Source organism: Triticum dicoccoides, chromosome 1B (assembly GCF_002162155.2).
Source record: "Triticum dicoccoides isolate Atlit2015 ecotype Zavitan chromosome 1B, WEW_v2.0, whole genome shotgun sequence".
Lineage (NCBI taxonomy): Eukaryota > Viridiplantae > Streptophyta > Magnoliopsida > Poales > Poaceae > Triticum > Triticum dicoccoides.
In genome coordinates, this window is record NC_041381.1 from 384,214,592 (window position 1) to 384,234,482 (window position 19,891).

Below are 19,891 nucleotides of genomic sequence, written 5' to 3' on the forward strand. Positions count from 1 at the left end.
TGAGCACGCCACCTATTTTAGAGAATCATGTTACTATCATGAATGCATCTGTGATCAAAAAACTGAAATACCAACAATTTTGAATGCACCCATTGAATTAACTATTGATGCAAAAGAACCAATGTTTAATCATTTTGATATGACCTCTAATCTTGGTGATGATTCTATGTCCAATGAATTACTGCATGTTTGCTTATGTAAGCATGTTGTAGCACGTAAACTTGATGCAAGTAAGGTTTATTCACCAATGTTGGGATGGTTTAATGGTGAATATTGTCAATCTTTTGATAGAAATAAGAGCTTCACTTATATGTGCAAACTGAGTTGCAATATTTTCATGCCTTCTACTTATGATAATATTTTGGCTTTATATTTTATGATCTATGAAAGTTACTCATGTATACATGTGTCATATGTGCAAAAATCAAGGGAAGTAAAAATGAATGACATATACATATACAACATGTATACCTTGTCTCTTTTGTTAGCCACATTTCAGATTAAGCAATGCCGAGGACGGCTTTGTTTTCAAAAAGGGGAGGATGATGAGGACATGACTACCTTGGATATGACCAAAAATATTGCATATGATGCATATTTGTCAGGTGATTTCTAGTGCAAACTATTCAATAATCTATTTATGTTATCCAGAACAAAAATACTTCACAAACTTTTGTGTTTTGTCTAATTGCAGGTGTATGGGACATTTGTACAATTCACATATGAAGATAAGGGAGAAAGAGATGTTTACTTGCTGTTCAAAAAGTTCTCTCACGTCACTTTTGGGCCAAGAGAAGATAGAGTCCAAGTCTCTCACGTTCTGGATTCAGATTCGGACTGCACAGACATACCTGACTCAAAACACCAACAACTTTTTCATCCGGACTCCGAATTGAGTGATTCTTTTTTTGTTGGATTCTAGATTTCGTGCTCTTTGTAGCTCAATTGGACTCACCTTCAAATTCGTCCGGAGCGTAGAGATATCAACGAAACAATCAGACGCTGCAGCAGAATCCGAGTCAAACAACAAGTCCAAAGGTGTTGCATCACCTCCACTTGGGCCCATTGGCCTTGTACGACCTATGGTTAGTTTTAGGCTGCCTTGGGACGTCCTCCCACCTCCTAGGCCGCCACCCCTTGATCCTATATGAGTAGATCCATCTAGTAGCTTTTCGCTTGGGATTTGTTTAGTTAAAAGTTAGCCATTGCAACTTCGTGTACTTCGTTTGTGTCCAACGACCAGACCAAGACCGCTTACGGATCCCCACCTTTATCAATACTTCATATATACTCGCAATATTCAGATTGCTTTTATCATATTCTTGTTTGTTCTTCGATTGCTTGCAGGAATAGACCTTTGTGGTCAGGTTGATTGTGCTCCGGCGTGGTCAATAACCTCTCGAAGTTGGTTTAACGATTGCTAAGGCACAACGTCGTGCACGTTTGTAGTCGGATCGTCAAAGTCATCTTCACCAAATCGATAGTTATCATCTCATCGAAAGATCGGGACGCCCCACCTCTATCAAGTGGTATCAGTTTTCAGGTTGCTCGGTGAGAATTTCCAGTTTTCCCTAGATTAGATTTATTTTCTTACCTATTGTCCAAGAAAAAGTCATAAAAAAGTTAGATCTATTCATCCTTTGTCCAAGCCAGTCCGAGCCTTTGCAATTTTCTTTTCATTGTTTGAATTGTTGAATTATCGGTTGCATCGTCGTGTCGTGTTGCTGGTCTTAGTGTCTCGTTCGTTTAGAGTTTCGAGTTCTATTCAAATTAGTCACGTCGCCGCTGCATCATTATCCCTTCCGCTGTCCACCACACCATCCATCAATTTCCACCACATGCTACCCATAATTCATTGTCACAATCATAGTTGTGGTCGTTCACATCTTCACTTGATCCAATCTGCATCTTATCTAGTTTGTCTTTGAAATAGGGAGAGAGAAAAAACAGAGAGAAAAAAAAGGCAGAGAGAAAAAAAGAGAAAAAAAGTCAGAGGAAAATAAAGGAGAGAAAGAAAAAGAAAAAAAGTCAGAGAAAAAAAAGAGAAGAAAAAAAGAAATTTCGGATCTATCTAGAATCAATCTCGTACTTGAATTAGGATTGAAATCTGTTTTGCACATTGTTCAGTAAAAAAGGCATAACTTCCTCATACGAAATCCGTTTTGGCTCCACAAGTACTCAAATTAAAGCTAGCGACTAGACGCATCTGAATAGTTGCAATAGCTAGTTCAATATTTGGCCTCTCAAAATCAGCTTCTAAATAGGTCTTTTTGTCCTTCGAAGTTCGCGCATACAGTTTGTTCCAATTTTTCAGGCCAGTTTTAGAATTCTTTGACTCCTCATATCAATTCGGAATTGGGTGATTCTTTTTGCATTGGAAAGCTTGAGTTAATAGCAAACTTTGCAAGAGAAAAGTTGGAGAGAGAGTTGTTATATATCCTGCTTGGCAGCTGTTATTCATCATTATCTTTACTGCCGTTGTGATCTTCACTTATATCTTGCTATCCAGAGCTACTTATCCTTCATTGATGCTAGTTGTGCTATGTCGTGACCTCATTAGTGTTCTAGGCTCGCGTCTCTAGTATGGTCTAGCCTAGGACCAGCAAAGTACCGTCGTTGAGTGTTTATTCAACATTGCATCTTTGAATTGATTATTGCTAATCTTTTGCTACCATATATAGCCAACCCAGCTCCATATATTTCTACACCGTGTATACGTACATTCCCCTGGCAATCGCTTTCCACAATCTTCGGAGTTATTTGACACCGCTGGTTTCCTGTCACCACCTGTTGCATGGTAAGAACTTGTAAGATATTGATATTTGCTTTACCGTGAGCACGTTACAACCATCCTAGTAGTTCATAGGAACATTATTCTCGAATTTTGTTTCTTGTTTCTACTAATCATGACAGGTTCTAGAGAAAGAAGTTCTTGGACGACGGACACATCTTTACCATCACGAGAGTTGAGACAACACACACAAGCACATGGTCAGGTTATCTCTTTACCATCATTTGAGGGTAGATTTAATCCTGCTATTTATCTAGCTTGGGAGCTTGAAGTAGAACAAGTTTTTAGTTACCATGACTTTTCTGAACTTGAGCGAGTACGAGCTGCCACTAGAGCATTTACTGGTTTTGCTTCTGTTTGGTGGAGTGTGCATTATAAGAAAAACATTGATAACCAACCCACAACTTGGAGAGATTTGAAACATATAATGAGAAAACAATGTTTCCCTCCTTACTATCGTCGTGAATTGCTTCGCAAATTTGAACAATTTAAACAAGGCAATAACACTGTTCATGCTTACTACCAAGAGTTCAAATCTTATATGCATCATTGTGACATAGAAGAATCTGAGGATGATACAATGAATAGATTTTTTGGTGGTTTGAACCATGATATTCAGGCAAGATTTAGGTATATTCCTCGTTGCATTACTGGTATGTATGTTCGTGCTTGTACCTTTGAGAGACAGTTACAGGAGGATGCATTGGCTGACTACAACAATTACTATTCCAATTCATGCTCACTACCATCGGTTGATTCCTCCACCATTGCACCTACTAGAGCAGCCACACCTCAGATTATGAGTGCGACATCATCTCAAGTGTATGGTGCATTGTCATTGTCCATACCGACATCAGCTACGTCTTTGCGACATGGTAACAGTAAAGGCATTGATGATATAACTTCACATGAGAATGATGCATCCCTAATTAACTTAAATACATCATGTGTTGAGTTACCTGTTGATTTGAGCACGCCACCTATTTTAGAGAATCATGTTACTATCATGAATGCATTATGTGATCAAAAAACTGAAATACCAACAATTTTGAGTGCACCCATTGAATTAACTATTGATGCAAAAGAACCAATGTTTAATCATTTTGATATGACCTCTAATCTTGGTGATGATTCTATGTCCAATGACTTACTGCATGTTTGCTTATTTAAGCATGTTGTAGCATGTAAATTTGATGCAAGTAAGGTTTATTCACCAATGTTGGGATGGTTTAATGGTGAATATTGTCAATCTTTTGATAGAAATAAGAGCTTCACTTATATGTGCAAACTGAGTTGCAATATTTTCATGCCTTCTACTTATGATAATATTTTGGCTTTATATTTTATGATCTATGAAAGTTACTCATGTATACATGTGTCATATGTGCAAAAATCAAGGGAAGTAAAATGGATGACATATACATATACAACATGTATACCTTGTCTCTTTTGTTAGCCACATTTCAGATTAAGCAACGCCGAGGACGGCTTTGTTTTCAAAAAGGGGAGGATGATGAGGACATGACTACCTTGGATACGACCAAAAATATTGCATACATGCATATTTGTCAGGTGATTTCTAGTGCAAACTATTCAATAATCTATTTATGTTATCCAGAACAAAAATACTTCACAAACTTTTGTGTTTTGTCTAATTGCAGGTGTATGGGACATTTGTACAATTCACATATGAAGATAAGGGAGAAAGAGATGTTTACTTGCTGTTCAAAAAGTTCTCTCACGTCACTTTTGGGCCAAGAGAAGATAGTCCAAGTCTCTCACGTTCTGGATTCAGATTCGGACTGCACAGACATACCTTACTCAAAACGCCAACAACTTTTTCATACAGACTCGGAATTGGGAGATTCTTTTTCTGTTGGATTCTAGATTTTGTGCTCTTTGCAGCCCAATTGGATTCACCTTCAAATTCGTCCAGAGTGTTGAGATATCGACAAAACAATCAGACGCTGCAGCAGAATCCGAGTCAAACAACAAGTCCAAAGGTGTTGCATCACCTCCACTTGGGCCCATTGGCCTTGTATGACCTAGGGTTAGTTTTAGGCTGCCTTGAGACGTCCTCCCACCTCCTAGGACGCCACCCCTTGCTCCTATATAAGTAGATCCATCTAGTAGCTTTTCGCTTGGGATTTGTTTAGTTAAAAGTTAGCCATTGCAACTTCGTGTACTTCATTTGTGTCCAACGACCAGACCAAGACCGCTTACGGATCCCCACCTTTATCAATACTTCATATATACTCGCAATATTCAGATTGCTTTTATCATATTCTTGTTTGTTCTTCGATTGCTTGCAGGAATAGACCTTCGTGGTCAGGTTGATTGTTCTCCGGCGTGGTCAATAACCTCTCGAAGTTGGTTTAACGATTGCTAAGGCACAACGTCGTGCATGTTTGTAGTCGGATCGTCAAAGTCATCTTCACCAAATCGATACTTATCATCTCATCGAAATATTGGGATGCCTCGCCTCTATCACACAAGGTTACTGAATATGAAGGATGTTGTCGGATAAAACCCAACAAAGGATATGGTGGTCCACAAGGGATCTGAAGTGAGTATCGGTACTCACCCAGAAGAAGAAAGAATGCAAGGATATCAGATTATAGAAACAACTGACTAATTCAAAGCTTAACTGTAAAGGAATTATGATTTCCAACATGGTGGATTAGAAGTAGAGGCTCTGATCAAAGACAAATAAGTTCAATAGACATAGATCGACAATCAAACAAGGTTTGATTTGTCGAACACCAGCTCATGTCAGGAGTGACGTCTGAGCAAAGGGAAGAATTCTAACTAGGACTGATGATCGCGAGCATTCACAAACTTATCGAATCAAATGCTCGAAATCACAATGACAAAGGATGCTAATGAGCATTGCTCGACATACAGGGTAACCATAATGCAAGCAGATAAGTATTTGTCGAGCAATAGTTGGAGAGGATTACCGAAAGATCGGATAGTACTTCAAAGTATGAATCACTTGATCAACTAGGAATGAACAAATCCTTGAAAAGTGTGAGGAATTATTCATAGGGGTATTCATGCGGCAAGGAACTACAGGGCAGTGTCGTAAGCATAAAGGATTCTCGGAACATCAGAGGTATTTCAGGACATCTTGTACTAACAAGGGCAACTGGGGATGAAGGTATGAATGACAATCTAGATAGTTACCCATAAGTATTTATCGGTGATAGGGATCCCAGTGGCGAAGGGTACAAGGGACTCAGTAAAACGTCGGAGAGTATCTTCAGAATCTTCTTGTGCACCAAGCAATCATCTAGAGTGAGAGGCTCTCTGGGAGAAACTATTTACAAGATCCTAGAGTTAGAGTTAACAAAATCATTTAAACCGAATAGAAGAGAGATCAGAGTCCCAGAGTATAGACGAGGAGTAAAAGATCCTAATATCATCCAATGGGGACGTGGGACCGTAAGCCACACATCCATGTTAGTAAATCAGTTTTTCAAAGACTGGACTCAACTTTGACCAAGGAGTTGGAAAGAGGGATCCTACAGGCAGTCGGCTCTGATACCAACTTGTGACACCCCTGATTCAATCATACACTAATCATACACGCAAATTTGTATGATCAAGATTAGGGACTCATGGGAAGATATCACAACACAACTCTAGACACAAATAAAAATAATACAAGCTTTATATTACAAGCCAGGGGCCTCGAGGGCTCGGATACAAGCTCGATACACAAGAGTCAGCGGAAGCAACAATATCTGAGTACAGACATAAGTTAAACAAGAATGTCTTAAGAAGGCTAGCACAACCATCAACGATCAAGGAGGCGAGGCCTCCTGCCTGGGACCTCCTAACTACTCCTAGTCTTTGGCGGTCTCCATGAAGTAGTATCCGTCGACGGTAGCATCTAGCTCCAAGGATCCACCATTTGGTTGCATCAACCGGAAATAAGAGAGAAGGGGGAAAAGGGGTAGAAAAGCAACCGTGAGTACTCATCCAATGTACTCGCAAGCATCAGGTCTATACTAAGTATGCATTGGTATCAAATGGAAGGTTTGTATGTGTGGACTGAACTGCAGAATGCCAGAATAGAGGGGGAGGCCTAGCCTATCGAAGACTAGCATATTCAAGCAGCTCCGAGCATCTTGCAGCATGTAGAATAGTAAAGAATAACGGTTTATAACTATCAAGCATGTTGTAACATTAACGCCCAGAGATCCTTCCTCGACTCCCTGCGAGAAAGCAATCCCGGAGCCACATATCTCAAGTATCCATTTGTAGTTGTATAAGATCAGGTTATAAGTCTGAACGTCCGTTACCGTGGACAAGGCTATTAATAGATAATCTTCCCTGCAGGGGTGCACTACGTTTTCCAACACGCTTGATTACTCTGGCCGGACACACTTTTCTGGGTCAATGCCCGGCCTCAGAAGATCAACATGTCGCAGCCCTACCTAGGCTCAGCAGAGAGATCCCCGCCGGTCTACCTCCTAAGCATCCCGGGGTCTAGGCCCATCGCCTGTTGCACTCCGGGTTGTTGCGCGCAGGGCGGACCTAGGCACCACCTCTGGGGTGCCGGCCCAGCCGTGCCGCACTGCTGAACTGGACGTCTGACAAAGCTTCGGCTGATACCATGACGTCGAGGCCCATAACTATTCTCGTGTGGTGGTTAGTGCGTAAAGGCCAGAAGCCAACTCAAAACAAATACCCAAACCATAGTTATTAGCTTGCGGAGACGAGCAGAGACTCGCGATAATGTGACCCCGTCGCCCCATCTTGTGGACTTACGGCAAGGGCCCAGAATGCCCGGCCGTGCCACATAACCATCTTGCGAGTGCTCTCCGGGCCTGCCCGACTTTCACCAAGGTCTCAAGTAAAGTCAAGGTAACCGTGTGTCCAAACATCAAGGGGAAAACCCAAGGAATCACCCTCGGTGTATTCCACTCGATGTAAACATCAAGGTGAACATAAGAGGAACCACCCTCGAGGTTCACACTTGAGGGGTTGCATGACAGAGTCGTATCGGAAGTGGTTAAGGTGGAATCACCCTCGATGACCACGACCGAATAGCTACACTACAAAGACCTCATCAGGAGTGATGTATGAGGTACCACCCTCGGCACTTGATGGTAACTCTGCAGAGTTGAGCAACAAAAAGGGCATGATGTGATGTGAGGTGTCGGGCTCTGGTCGTCGATCACGTTGATCGAGTCGTCAATGATGAAGCAGGGGCAACAAGAACAAGGTGGGGGTCACTGATGGATCACTAACCAACCTATACTAAGCAGTTTAGGATAAACAATGTAAGGTACAACAGCATGTACAAAAGCAGGCTATGCATCAGAATAGGAGTAATCAATTACAGTAGCAAAATCTAATGCCAGCATGAGAGAATGGAATGGGCGATATCGGGATGATCAAGGGGGGTTGCCTGGAAGCTCCACAGAAAGGGAAGAAGAGTCGTCGTCAACGTAGTCGATCACACGGGCATCAGCAGCGGTCTCGGGGTCTGCCGGAGAGAAGAGGGGGGAATAAACAGTAAATATAAAACACATAGAGGTAATATAGATGCACGACAAGAAAACACGCAGCACTAGGGGTGCTCTAACGCAGTGTTACACGGTACTGGCGAAGGGGGAAACATCCGAGAAAGTTTTCCCGATTCCGGACGTGTGTCAGATAAATGAACCGGAGGGGAAAGGTTCGATGTTTGCTATGCTAGGGAAGTGTGGCGGACGAAGGACCGCGTGTTCGGATTCGTCTTGTTGTTCTGAGCAATTTTCATGTAGAAAACTTTTTCATCCGAGTGACGCTTTAATTTCTATTAATTTTAAAAGTTTTATTAATATTCTGAAATTAATTTTAAACCGAAAATAAATGCAAAAATTGCTAAGTGCACACAACACTGTGTACACATAAGTGTACACAGGTTGACATGTGGGTCCAGGAGGGGCTGAGTCAGCAGCCCAGTCAGCAGTCAACAGTTGACTGTTGACTGGTCAAACTGACTGGTGGGGACCGTGTGTAAGAGACACATATTTTAACAGGTTTTTTTAAATTAAAATAAGTTATTGCCTCAGATTAAGTTAGTGGCCTTGGGCCCACGGGTCAGTGAGCGGTTAGGGGACTAGTTAGTGTCAGGGAGGGGTTATCCCCACTAACCGAACATGAGGGGGGTCGGCCCAGGCAGAGGTCAATGGACTCGCCGGCTGGGCTCGCGCGGCTACAAGGCGCCGGCAGCCACGACGCGGCCGGTTGGACTAGCGGCAGGGCCCGCGGCCGGAGGGGGCGGCAGCGGCCGGAGGCAGGGGCTGCGGCATAGGCCAGCGGGGCGCAAGCGGCGCGGCAGTAGCAGCGGCAAAGGACGGGCACGCGACGGGGGAGGCAACGCGGGGAGGTGGCCAGCACGCGACGGCGGGTCACACGGGCGCGGCAACCCTCCTCGGGAGCTTCGGCGTGACGGTGAGGGCGACCTGTGGCGACGGGAGGGAAAGGAGAGGGGGGAAACGGAGGAGGGTGCCTCACCGGGCCCTGTAGGTGTGCAATAGTGTGCGCGAGGAGGAGTCGGGGAGGCGCTGGAGCTCGGGGCAGCAGCGGTCGACGACGGGACGGCGACGGGGTGGCGGTGACGACGGGCGACGATGCCGGGTCGATGACGAGGCGAGGCCACGGCGTCAGGCGGGTGTCGCGTGAAGGAGAGGAGGGCGAGGAGGAGTTCAGGAGGCGAGCAGCGACGTGATGGGGTCGGCGGTCCGCAACGACGGGCGTCGTCGGGAGTGCCGCGGGGTCGAGCCCCCAATCTGGATCGAGAGGGGAGGGAGAGCGAGCGACGTGGGGGAGGTTGTGCGGGAGAGAGTGGGTGAGGCCTAGGGTTCGGTTGGGGTGGGGGTTAAGCAGGGGGAGGAATGGGCCGGCTAGGCTGGCCTGACTAGGTCAGAGGCCAGCTGGGCCGAGGCCCAGCGAGGGAGAGGGTTGCCCCCTTTTATTTTCTTATTTTAGTTTTTACCTTTTGTTTATTTTCTTTGAGCCACTAAAGAGTTTTGTTTAATACAAAACTTGGCACAAAAATATAAGGCAATAACCTGGGTTGGTATAAAAAGTTTTTAAGCATTTGGGAGTGTTCAACTATTTTTAGAAATTGAAAAGCTCAAATAATTGGATGTTGGACGACTAAATAAAATTTCCAGGGGGCACTGTGGGAATCCAAAAGAGGTTGGTTCCAACATGACAATGATCAGGTGAATTTATAGAATATTGTGAACATTTTAGTTTTGACATCTGAAAACTTTTATTTTCGACTTTGTTTTAGATTTGAATTTGAACCGGTTTCAAACCAACACGAGTTTAAGAACAATAATCGTGGTGACGTTTCATCATCAACGGGAGATCACTGTAGTTTAAATATTCAGGCGTCACAGAAGTGAGGATTTAGGATACCATGCTAAACACAAAGTGTACCCATTATATGCTAAAAAATACATAAGTAACCATACCCCTTTGCAAAACGAAAAAGATGTTTGACGTATCATGATGCAGTAACATGATAGGAAAAAACTACTGGAGAACTTGGTAATAATAATAGAATGAGCATGATAAAGTATTCAAATCAAACCGGGTAAAAAATAACAGAACATGTAGATGTGCAGAAATTACTTGAGGAAAACAAAATTAATGAGCAACACAAATGATAATTGGTTGCAACAAAATGATAAAATGACATGGAAAAAATATGGTACAAAGACACATTATACATAAGAACAAACATCATAAAAAAACATGATGAAAAAAGCGCGCATCAGTTGGCAGACTTGCTTATGCTCCACTAATAAGTTGGGTACAATAGACATGGTAGTTTGTGCATAATAGAGCTGGTAAAATATTCATACACCACATATCACTGCACTAAAAATTGCTTATGCTCCCCTGATGCGTTGTGTTCATTAGGCATGGTAATTTATGCATAATAGAGTTGGTTAAACACTTTTTACTACATAGCATAGCCCTAAAAATGCTTATGCTCCACTGATAAGTTGTGCACATTACGCATAGTAATTTCTGCATAACATAGCTGGTAAATACACATATACTGAAGATCACAACCCTAAAAAAATATTTATGCTCCATTGATAAGTTGTGTACATTAGACATGGTAATTTATGCATAATAGAGTTGGTAAGTGCACATATATTGCATATCACAAACCTAAAAAATGCTTATGCACCATTGATAAATTGTGTACATTAGGCATGATAATTTATGCACAATAGAGTTGATAAAATAACAATTTGAATAAGAGGATTTACAAAAGGAAAATGCATCAAACATATGGACAACACCACCCCACCTCCACCCCCAAATAGATAGCACAACAAGCATGGTAACGATAACTATGACTAGCATGGTAGGATCCAATATTAACTACCAGATGTAATGGACAGTAGGGAATAGAGAATGTTTTGTTGAGCGAATTTGAAACAACAAAGGGATCTGAGCATTGTTTTTTACTTGGAGATTCATGCAATAGATTAGGGAAAGTAACACTAATCGCTGAATCACACCACCCAAAAAATTAACAGTTGCTTCAAAAACCTCAAAACACTTGAAAACCCTAGCATCAAATCCACCAACAAAAAACCGAGGAGATTGCTCCCCAATGCCCGCAATCAACGCCCTTCCACAACCCACGAGCTTGGGACCTACAAAATTACCATGAAATCCGCCATGCATGTGAAATGGGAAGTAAGCAAAAGAAATCTCACCCCGATTAAGCGCCATGATATTCCTTCCTGATTCGAGCAAACAAAACGGTGGCGACCATGACATGACCACCATTATCGGCGATCATGGCAAACCGAGAAAAATAGGCGACGGATTGGGGGCGGGGGGATGCGTCTCACTGAGAGGACTCGCCGTCGTCCACCGCGAAGAAACAACATCGATTCGAGCAAGCAATGGCGACAAAGCAGGGAGCGGAGAGAGTAATAGCGGAGTGGCGCGCGGTAACCAAAAACCAGACAGGGAAGAGCCTGGAATGAATTCATTTGGGTGGGTTGGGGAAGTGGGCGACGCTTTGTTAGATCCAGTTAGAGGAAGTACAATAAGGTAACATAAGCAGGCTATAAGGACTAAAATATTGTATCTTTGCTTAGTTGGAGCAGAGAGAAGAGAAGCAGGCTCTTCACTAGTAGCCAGCTGCAGCACAAGCTCCAAGACAGTTTGTGAGGTTATAAGGTGAGTCAACTATTCATAAAGTAATACGCATTTAGAATGTATTATTGTACATGTCGGCTATTAGGTTAACATTAGATGACATGGCGGCTCCTTATAGCCGATTGTTGGCTCTATTATTAGCCATGCTCTTAGGTTGATTTTGCTTGGACCTGCACATCGACCCTTACGCACGCACGCGAACCGCCCACCCCCAACCCACTCGCTCCTGATTCTTTGCTCGGGATCTATCCCAAACCGCATTGAACGAGGCGCGTCGGATCGTAAACGGGTGGTGTCTAGTGCGTCCGGTTAGTTTGCAAAAACGATTTGATGTGCTATTAACAAATTTCGTTTTCTAATTTACCTGTATAGTCCTTTTTCTGTAATTTAATTTTATAAAATTTATTTAAAAGTCCATAAAAATACACAGCAGAGTCATGCTGTTTTTCAAAAGAAAAAAGAAGGCCAATTGGCCCTATTCGGTTGTTATATACGCCGAGTCGTTAGTATCACGTCACAGTTGCTGTAATCATCTTGTAACCCAAGTTTTGCAATAGTTGACTTGCCCTCCTTTCTTTCCGAAGCCATCGAGTCGATGTAAACAAGATTAAAATTCGAGACGGCGACCCAAAGCATATTTATCCACACGGCGCTCCAGCACCAGTGAGAGCGGAAGCGGAGCAGCACCCAGACGCGCCATGGAGACATGGCAAATCTTCTTCGGCGTTATCCTCTTCGCCCTCCCGCTGACCCTCCTCCTTTTACGCACCGGTAAGACCGGCGGCGGCGCCCGGCGGCCCATCCCGCCTGGCCCGCCGTCCTTTCCGGTGCTGGGCAGTATGGTGTGGCTCACGAACTCGCCCGCAGACGGGGAACTCCTCCTCCGGCGTCTGTTTGCGCGGTATGGTCCCATCGTGTCGCTGCGCGTGGGCTCCCGGCTCTCCATCTTCGTCGCCGACCGCCGCCTCGCGCACGCGGCACTCGTCGAGCGCGGTGCCGCTCTGGCCGACCGCCCGACCCTCGCGTCCGTCAGGATCATGGGCGAGAATGACAACACCATCACGCGCGCCAGCTACGGGCCCGTGTGGCGCCTCCTCCGCCGCAACCTCGTCTCCGAGACGCTGCACCCGTCCCGCGTCCGACTCTTCGCGCCCGCGCGCTCCTGGGTACGCCGCGTGCTCGTCGACAAGCTGCGGGACGAGTCGTCCTCCGGCGGGGCGGCCGTTGTGGAGACGTTCCAGTACGCCATGTTCTGCCTCCTCGTGCTCATGTCCTTCGGCGAGCGGCTCGACGAGCCCGCGGTGCGCGCGATCGCCGCCGCGCAGCGCGACCAGCTGCTCTACATCACCAAGAAAATGGCTGTCTTCGCCTTCTTCCCGTCGCTCACAAAGCACGTCTTTCGTGACCGCCTCCAGACCGCGCACGCCATGCGGCGGCGGCAGAAGGAGCAGGAGGTCGCCGGCGACCTCCTCGTGGGCAGAGAATTATATATCCACGTACAGCTACGAAAGGGTTTACGTAATCTTTCTAAATATACTTCTCTGCCCCTCCTGATTTTCAGGTGGGTGGGGCCCCTTCCTCCCCTTCCCCAATGATCATTAGCCACGTTGCTAATTACGTGAAGTACGTAACTATCTCTACGTAAGTGTAGCATTACTGCCACCTCCACTGGCCTACAGTGGATCATGGCCGAACTGGTCAAGAACCCATCAATCCAGGAGAAGCTCTACGAGGAGATCAAAGACACAACGGGAGACGACCAAGAAGAGGTCTCCGGGGACGACGTCCACAAGATGCCCTACCTCAAGGCGGTGGTTCTCGAGGGCCTCCGGAAGCACCCGCCGGGGCACTTCGTGCTGCCGCACAAGGCGGCGGAGGACATGGAAATCGGCGGTTACCTGATACCCAAGGGCGCAACGGTGAACTTCATGGTAGCCGAGATGGGCCGGAACGAGCGGGAGTGGGAGAAGCCGTTAGAGTTCTCTCCGGATCGGTTCCTGCAAGGCGGCGCAGGCGAAGCGGTGGACGTGACCGGCAATCGGGAGATCAAGATGATGCCGTTCGGCGTGGGCCGGAGGATCTGCGCCGGGCTGGGCATCGCCATGCTCCACCTGGAGTACTTCGTGGCCAACATGGTGAGGGAGTTCAAGTGGCAGGAGGTCGCCGGCGAGGAGGTGGACTTCGCCGAGAAGAACGAGTTCACCGTCGTCATGAAGAAGCCGCTGCGTTCACGCCTCGTGCCCCGTAGGTCTTAGAATAAAGGAACTTCAGCAACTGGCAGGGGCAGTCGTATTTTTTTTTTTGGTTCGAACGATTATCCTCGCTTTCTGTTTAATAACTCATGTTTTTTTAGAAGGTTTATTAATAACTCATGTTGGCGACGGATGCTCCTTTGTTGTGTGTGCGTGTGTGTGCTTGTTGAGGGAAAGAGCAGTTTCTTTTTTTTTTAGCTGCAACACATTGCATTCCAATTACGGAGGACCAACCGAGTCGGGGGTCACAGCACACATAACATCGTTCGGGAGCTCCGATTCCCAGACCACATGGTCATTCGGATAGCCCCGGCAATCATGTGAAGCCAGCACATGCGCTGGCTTATTACAACTTCTAAGACAGTGTAGAATTCTATATTGTATAAATTGTAGACCCAAGAGGAATTTTGCTTCACGGGAGAGTACTCCAAGGGGACCTCGATCCTGGCTGACCGAAGACATAGCTTGCTGGAGAACCAGACAATCTGTTTCAAAGATGACCCGCCCCATACCATACTGTTATGGGATTCTGATGGCCTGAAGAAATGCCTCTGCTTCAGCTTGCAGGGCTGAACCTTGATTGTATAGCGCTCCAGCAGCTGCGAGAACCACATCACCATCAGCGTCTCGGGCGATCACTCCCCATCCACCACGACCCGAGCTAGCGTGGAAAGCGGCATCCATATTAAGCTTGATGAACTCAGGAGGTGGCGGCTTCCAACTAAGAATCGGCCCAGGCGTGGCAACTCTGTTGGTAGGGCTATGTTGGTAGGGCTATGGTACTGATTCCATTCCAAAGTTGTGACCCCAACATGTGCCCCGAAAGATTCTACAGAGAGGCGTGGTTTCCCATGGTTGGCCTTGTTGCGTTCTGTCCACCACATCCAGAGAAGGCAGATTGCTCGTAGGCGTGTCGCTGTTGGGAGTTTCAGGATCGCTGCAGTCACTTACTTTGCAGACGAACAGGCTAGCAGATTTTGGCGGGTCCATTCAAGGTCGCAGGCTCTCCGACACTTTTTGACCTCCGTGCACCTAAGAAATAGATGCCCCCCATCTTCCTGAAATCGCCTGCACACCACACACCTGGTGTCAAGCTCCACTCCCAGTTTTTCAACATTTCTTAACAAGGGATGACTGTCATGCGTGAAGTATAAGAGTGCGTTAAGCGTATGCCTAGCAGGGACGCGTTGCGTGTTATATATACGCCACAATGCGGCTAGGGTTTACAAGATTTAGTTGGTTAGGTTGTTGGATTGATCTCCAAGTTAACTATACAAGATAGAGATCAATTCAACATCCTACCAACCGAGTTACACGAGATAAACATGCCGCACCGGCTCTACAGCGTATATACGGTTTATACTTGCACCATAATACGCATACAAGTATTCTAACACTCCCCCTCAATCATAACTTTACCAAGTTGAGATTGTTCTTAAACTCTTCTAGTTTTCGCCAAGATAAGGCTTTAGTGAAGCCATCTGCAACTTGATCATTGGTGGGAATGAAACGAATATCAAGTAGCTTCTGAGCTACTCTTTCTCGCACAAAATGATAATCCACTTCAATGTGCTTTGTTCTTGCATGAAATACTGGATTTGCTGAAAGATAAGTTGCACCAATATTATCACACCACAAACGTGCAACTGGAGAATGACTTACACGAAGCTCGTTTAGTAAGGTTTGAATCCATATTAACTCTGCCGTAGCATTAGCCAAGGCTTTATATTCAGCTTCTGTACTTGATCTTGATACAGTAGCTTGTTTCCGTGCACTCCATGAGATGAGATTTGGTCCAAAGAAAATAGCAAAGCCCCCTGTTGATCTTCTATCATCAGGACAACCTGCCCAATCTGCATCAGAAAATGCACTCACCAAAGTTGATGTTGACCTTGTGACCTTCAAACCTGTACTCATAGTGCTCCTTAGATATCTCAGGATCCTCTTTACTGCTATCCAGTGTGCAAGAGTAGGAGTATGCAAGAACTGACATACTTTATTAATAGGAAAAGATATATCAGGTCTTGTAAGCGTTAGATATTGCAAGGCACCTACAACACTTCTATAGTTTGTAGATTCTTCAGCACTTAGTGGCTCACCTTCTTCTTTTGACAATTTTTCAGAAGTTGAGAGAGGCATATTCGAAACCTTGCAATTCATCATACCTGCTCGTTTTAACACATCTGACACATACTTTTTTTGAGTTAAGACTATGCCATCTTTAACCTTCTTTACTTCTATTCCCAAGAAGTAGTGCAAATCACCAAGACCTTTTAGAGAAAAATCTCTTCTTAGATCTTCAAGCAATGCCTTAATTGCATCCTGTGATGAGCTTGCAACAATAATGTCATCAACATATACTAACATGAAAATGGTGATTTTCCCTTTTCTATAGAAGAACAGAGATGTGTCAGCTCTGGATGGTCGAAAACCAAGCCTTTGGAGTTTCTCACTCAGCCTAGAGTACCATGCTCTGGGTGCTTGTTTCAAACCATATAGAGCCTTATCAAGCCTGCAAACATAATTATGTTTATCTTTTACCTCATACCCAGGTGGTTGCTTCATATACACTTCCTCCTCTAGAATGCCATGAAGAAACGCATTCTGCACATCCAATTGATGAAGATGCCAGTTGTTTGATACTGCAATAGAGAGAACAAGTCTGACAGTAGCTGCTTTTACAACTGGACTGAAGGTATCTTCATAATCTATCCCATACCTTTGCTTAAAGCCCTTTGCAACTAATCTTGCTTTGTATCTATCTATTTCTCCATTTGCTCTTCTTTTGATTCTATAGACCCATTTACAATCAATTATATTTCTGCCTTTGGCTGGAGGAACTAAATGCCATGTTCTGTTTTTCATAAGAGCATTGTATTCCTCATCCATTGCATTTTTCCAGTTTTTATGTTCTAAAGCTTCTGACAAATTATGTGGTTCTCCAGTAGTGGTAAGACCAACAAACCGCACCTTATCATACCTGACCGTACCATCCGTACATATTTTTGGTGTCAAAATACCATGTTGCGACCTTGTTGTCCTCTGTGTTGGTGCAGGAATAACCGCAGAACCATCAGCCGCACAAGATCCATTCATCCTCGTACCAGGAGCCGGAGCAGCCGATCCAGACGCATCCGATCTGATGCGGATGCTGTCAGCCGCATGCACCGCATCTGATTGGCCAGCACGAGGGACGAGGCGGATGCTGCCTCCTGTCCGCGAAGCACCCGCCTGGTCGGCCCGACCGCGTGCAGGAGACCGCGCCACCTGGCGGTTCAGGACGGGCGCGCTCGTCTGGTCAAGCGCGGAGTGCGCTTCCGGGCCCTCGCCTGTGGGCCCCCGGCTGGACGTGTGGGACGCCGCGGGCGACTCATCTCCTCCCGAGGCAGATACGCCGCCGCTGCTGTTGGCAGGCGCGCCAGACGAGGGAGAATCAGCCCCGGGATCGCCGCCATCAGGATCTGCAGCACCTGAATCTGCATGGTGTTCCGCGCCTGGCTGCTGCATAAAATCATGAAGAACAACCGGATTTCCACCAAAATTAGCTGCAGAATTTTTATGAAAATCACCCGATGGATCAGCTGTTTGTTCGTCCCCATGATCAAGAGGGTCAGAGGGGATGGTTTCAGGAAGGAGAAGAACTTCGGAGCGAAGAGGGGTTCCGGCGTTTGGATTTAATGCAGCAAAAGGAAAAACTGATTCATCAAAGATGACATCACGGGAAATATACACCCGTCCTGCTTGTATATCAAGGCATTTAAAACCCTTGTGAAGATTGCTGTAGCCAAGAAAAACGCACTGCTTGGAGCGGAATTCTAGCTTTCTAGAGTTGAAAGGACGGAGATTTGGCCAGCAAGCACAGCCGAAAGTGCGGAGAGCATGATAATTTGGCTTTTCATGAAACAATTTTTCTAAGGGAGTTTCAAGATTGATCACCTTACTAGGAGTGCGGTTGATGAGATAAGTGGCAGCGAGGAACGCTTCATCCCAAAATTTCAAGGGCATGCAAGCATGAGCCAAAAGTGAGAGACCTACATCTACAATGTGGCGATGTTTTCTCTCAGCTGACCCATTCTGTTGATGGGCGTGAGGACATGACACATGGTGTGTGATGCCTATCTGACGAAAAAAAGGAGTTTAGGCGCTCATACTCGCCTCCCCAGTCCGTTTGCATAGTGATGATTTTTCGGTCAAAGAGACGTTCAACAAGTGCTTGAAACTCATGAAAAACTTTGAACACTTCGGATTTGTGTTTGAGAATGTAAATCCAAGTGAACTTACTGAAATCATCTATGAAACTCACATAATAGTTTTTCTTATTGATTGAATCTCGGGCAGGCCCCCATACATCAGAGAAAACTAGCTCTAAAGGAGCATTGGAAATACTACTAGAATTTGGATAGGGTAGTTGATGGCTCTTGCCTTGTTGGCAAGCATCACATACACCCTGATTATTCAACTCTTTGCTAGAAAAGGAAATATTATTGTGCTTGAGAACATGCTGAACGATTGCCGAAGATGGATGACCTAAACGATTGTGCCACCGTGATGATGAGATCTTGGTGGCGCCAAGTGCATGCCTGCCCGAGCTTATGGGAGCTGATGATAGGGGATAGAGCCCGTTTCTACACCTGCCGCGGAGGAGGGTTTTCCTCGTTGCCTTGTCCTTAACACAGAAAAAATGAGGATGAGTTTCAAGAAAAACGTGATTGTCATAAGATAGCCGATGAGCAGAGATCAAGTTCTTGGTGGCATTTGGTACATGTAGGATATTTTTAAGATGGAGATTGCGGGAAGGGGTATGAACATAAGCATGACCTATATGAGCAATTTTCATACCTGCGCCATTGGGCATGTTTACTTGATCATGCCCGTTGTACTTGTCCCGAACGGTGAGCTTGTCGAGCTCGCTGGTGATGTGATCTGACGCTCCAGAGTCCACATACCAGTTGGTATCCACTCCATAGGAGGACTGAGAGTTGGCGTGGTTGGTGTTGACGGCCGCCACGCTTTTCTCCTTGTTGAAGGAGATGTCGAAGCGGCGGTAGCACTCCATGGCGGTGTGGTTCGGCTTGGTGCAGATTTGACAGAAGACTTCCGGAAGATCATTGCGACCTCCCACTCCATTGCCGCGTCCACCACCGCGGCCTTGGCCACGGCCACCACCTCCGTTTCCTCGGCCGCCTCCATAGCGACCACCATTGCCACCGCGGCCACCACCGCGGTTGAGTCCGCCACGTCCGCCGTGTGAGACGGTGTTGGCGGAGGAGTGGGACGACTGGCCGCCACCCTCAAACATAGCCAGCCTGCTTTCAAAGTTAATGAGCTGCGAATAAAGCTCGCTCACCTTGATGGATTCAGTTCGGGCGCAGATGGTGGAGACGAACGCCATGTAGTCGAAGTCGAGCCCCGCCAGGATGTAGGACACCATGTCATCGTCAGTGAGAGGCTTTCCTGCAGATGCCATCTCGTCACCGAGCGCTTTCATGCGCCCGATGTATTCGGCCACCGTCGAGTTGCCCTTCTTCGTCATGGAGAGGGCGATTCTGGTGTTCACGATGTGCGCCTGAGTCTGGGAGATAAAGATCTCCGTGATGGCGACCCAAGCTTCGGCCGCCGTGTTGCAGTGTGCAACCTAGATCATCACCGG

At 45.8% G+C, this 19,891-nt stretch overlaps 2 pseudogenes; one reads left to right on the forward strand and one right to left on the reverse strand.

The window, feature by feature from the left end:
- Positions 1–12,634: 12,634 nt before the first annotated feature.
- On the forward strand, positions 12,635–14,440 carry LOC119336862 (annotated as a pseudogene).
- Positions 14,441–19,551: 5,111 nt separating this feature from the next.
- LOC119351613 lies at positions 19,552–19,690 on the reverse strand (annotated as a pseudogene).
- Between the last annotated feature and the right edge of the window lie 201 nt (positions 19,691–19,891).